We start from the raw sequence: 3,847 nt of genomic DNA, 5'->3' as shown, positions 1-3,847 counted from the left end.
CGGACAACCACACCTCATTAGCATGATAAGAACGCCATGCTGGTCTCATGAGATACGAGATCATTTTAAATCAAAGAGCGGCCATATTATGGCGTATAACCTTGTCACGTAGCTCATTTCTATTTACTCGAAAAACACTTTATTTTTGAAACAGTTTCTTTTTCAATATCGAAAACCTAACCAACAAAAAGTTCGAAAACCCCCGACTTTGTCACTTCAAAGTTCAATATCTCAAAACGGCTGAATCGATTTTGTCTAAGAACCATCGCTAGAAAACCAGATTTCAACTAAAAAATCGCGTTCAAATCGGTCCACCCGTTTAAGGTACGGTGACATAGACAGACACACAGACAGACAGACAAACACACATAGCGGTCAAACTTATAACACCTCTCTTTTTGCGTCGAGGGTTAAAAAGAGATCTAGTGTGGTAAACCTTGCAGGGATTGTGTTAGGCTACACACATGGGTTGCAGAGGCTTTAATGCATTTCAGCAAGTATATGAAAACCACAAGGGTATTTTCGTTTTATTTTCAAGAACGACTCTTTATCTGTAAAGTACACTTAAACTACATAGTTAGCTTAATGTCATTCGAAACTTCAAACAAAATATCAGTTTTCCCTTTTTTTCTCATTTAAAGATACAAAAACGAAAATAAACCGACGAGTCCCGACTGACAATAACATTCTGGTTCTATGACGCCACCACGACTAAAACTTGACAAAAGTACATAAAAAAGTGAAATAAAACACAAGCAATACCAAACTAATTCTTTATTATGGTTCATAGTCATTTTGTGTTGGATACAAATGCAATGCACTTTCAATAAAAAGCAGTCCAGAGCTATCTTCATCTAGTTTTGTCACAACCTGTTCTTCCAGCTGATCGTAATCAAGAGTCATTCCATGCCACCTGAAAATAAAACTTTTTTCAAAATTCAAAATTCAAATGATTTATTCAGTAAATAGGCCGCAATGGGCACTTTTACACGTCATTTTTTTAAACTACCAGCGCTTTCGGAAAGACCATCAATTGCCAAGAAGAATGCGCCGCAAGAAACTTGGCATAAAGTCATTTTTTCATAAAAATATAATTACAAATAAAATACTTAAAAACTATATTATACAATTAAAGAAAAAAAATATAAAAAATAATAATAAAAGAAATACAGGGATGTATGGGGTCCCTTAGTTACATTACTAAACACTAACTATATCTAAACTATATCTACGTTCAGTGGAAGTGTAGAATGCTTCCACCGTCATAAATTTTAAAATAATAATAACAATAATTTAATTCTGAAATATACATTTCAGGTCAAGTAACCATTAAGCTTTTGGATTTCGAAGGCAAGTTCACGTCTGCCGCCCCCAAAGTTAGCTCACACGCACCACTCCTTCAGAAAAGTAACTTTTCCTCCCTTACGAGAGGGAGCAAAGTGCAATATTTCTGATCAAGACTTTTCTGAGTGTTTTATAGCAATTGCAATTGTTTGGAGTTGACAATTGTAAAACCACGCCATTTTATATGCTGGTTGCTCTTTAATTATATTTAGATTTTTTTTTTCAAGTTTCTTAATGCGCGGTGTAAAGCCGGTTTTTTTTTATTCTACTGGATGCCAAACGATCAAGTAAGTCTCCTGATGGTAAGAGATTACCACCGCCCATAGACACCTGCAACGCCAGGGGGATTGCAGATGCGTTGACCTAGAGGCCAAAGATGGGATACCTCAAGTGCCAGTAATTTCACCGGCTGTCTTACTCTCCACACCAAAACACAATAGTGCAAGTACTGCTGCTTCCCAGCAGGATTAGCGAGCAAGATGGTGGTAGCAATCCGGGCGGACCTTGCACAAGGTTCTACAACCTGCAAGTCCCTCATTACGCTCAGGATCCACTTAAAATCTTTGGCTACATTCTGGATTCAATAATACCGCCTTCGCCGTAATAAATCGTTTTTCTCCCTTGTGACACAAATACCTATTTTAGATAAAAAAAACATTGTGACATTGGTTACTTATCATACTATATACAACAAGGTCCTCTCTAAGAGCCTCATAAAGCGCTGTCACCGAGCATATTCCAAAGCGCGATCGCACCGCATCATACTTCGTCAAGGGAACGGCGATGGAACGCCGTCTAATATCGGTCGGGATGAGCGGTGCAGATAGACTCATCAATATTCCCGCGAGAACTAAATTACGTCGGGGGTTCAGCAACGCCATTTTGGGAGTATGAAAAAAACCTGTTTGTCAACCTTGTTACAGACATGTTAGGGGGAGCATGAAGCTGTGAGGTGATGGAAAATCTGATAGAATAACAAGTAACCTAGAATAAGAAGCACATAATAAAAAAATATAATAAAAATCGTTTATTCGCTTAAAACATTAGACATCAATTATACAGCAATGAAATATCTGGCGGTCCTCAAACAAAGCTGAGGCTGTATCTAGAGAACCTAAATGGCATGGCTTAAGTATCTAGGAACCTGGATCCAAATGAGCACATGATCACTGTTGTATACCGCGCTATCTCCAAGGTCTGAGCTATGATGATTGCCGAGAGATTAAAGAATATGTAAGAAAATCGGTAAGGAGGTAGATTTTTTTTTCAGAGTACCTGTAGCATAATATGTTTTTGTATGATTCTATCTCTGTTGGTTCTCCAATAAAGTAAAAAAATATATATTAGGTATGTAATTTTCCCACTAAAGGAAAGCTTAAAGTTCCATCTTACAGACTGTCTTAGACCAAAAAGTAGTTTCAGGAAAATTACATACTTTATAATATAAAATATATATCTTGCTCGCTAATCCTGCCGTGAAGCAGCAGTGCTTGCACTGTTGTGTTTCGGCGTGGCGAGTAAGACAGCCGGCAAACAAAAACAATAAACTAATCTAACAAAACCAATTCCACGTAAATACACCTCTGTCTATTGCAAAAGCCTCAAATTCGGCGCTCTTTACCGAACAGCCCCTAAAACACGCAAGTACGAGCATAAGGTTATTGAGTCGTCGCCTGATCCGCGGCAGGATATTGGTTCGCTATCAGATCGCCCCCAGAGCTCGTGTTGGGCCGAGCCGAGCTTGCGGTTTCGGTTTCAGACAGTATAGATTAGATTAGATTAGATTTATTTATTACCTTTTGAAAAAATACATTATAAACACATGTCAGTTAATTACAAGAAATTCACAAAAGGATCGTCAAATGTATACAAAAAAATAAATCTTATTACAATAAATTGTCAGCGAGAATAAAAAATAAAAAATAAATTTAAAATGTCTAATTAGGATTCAATTCATAATAATAATTAAAACCAAAACAAGAATATACTTAAATCTAAGTAAAATTTATGTAATAGAAACAATCAATCAAACGAACAATAAAATAATTAAAATGTCAAAAAACAATAAAATTAAATTAAATAATAAAATAAAATTAATTAAATAATTTAATATAATAAAAAGAATAGCTTTATTTTATAGCTTACATCTAGTTCCTATCTGCTAATTAGTGTACTATACATTTTATTTATTTGTAAGTTATGCATTAGTAAATATGTCGTTTTTTTAATTTATTTATTAATATTTTTTTTTTATATTAGTGAATTTAGATGTAATGAGCGATTTTGCGATAAAAAAGGTTTCAGCGAGTATCGACGTTAAAGTGGAACTCTAGTTTCGGTATAAAATATTGCGAAACTAGAATCAAAACTAAAACTGGCTTCGTGGTCTATCGCTTGGGATTCGGGAAAAATCTGTCATGCTACGTCGATGTTCTACTTTAAATAGAAAAGATACCATTTTTCTTGATTCCATACGCGCAAACCCTTTTAATGTCACACACTG

The sequence above is a fragment of the Choristoneura fumiferana genome, chromosome 7 (assembly GCF_025370935.1).
Source record: "Choristoneura fumiferana chromosome 7, NRCan_CFum_1, whole genome shotgun sequence".
Classification (NCBI taxonomy): domain Eukaryota; kingdom Metazoa; phylum Arthropoda; class Insecta; order Lepidoptera; family Tortricidae; genus Choristoneura; species Choristoneura fumiferana.
The sequence above is the reverse complement of the archived record's forward strand: the minus strand, read 5'-3'. Positions refer to the sequence as shown.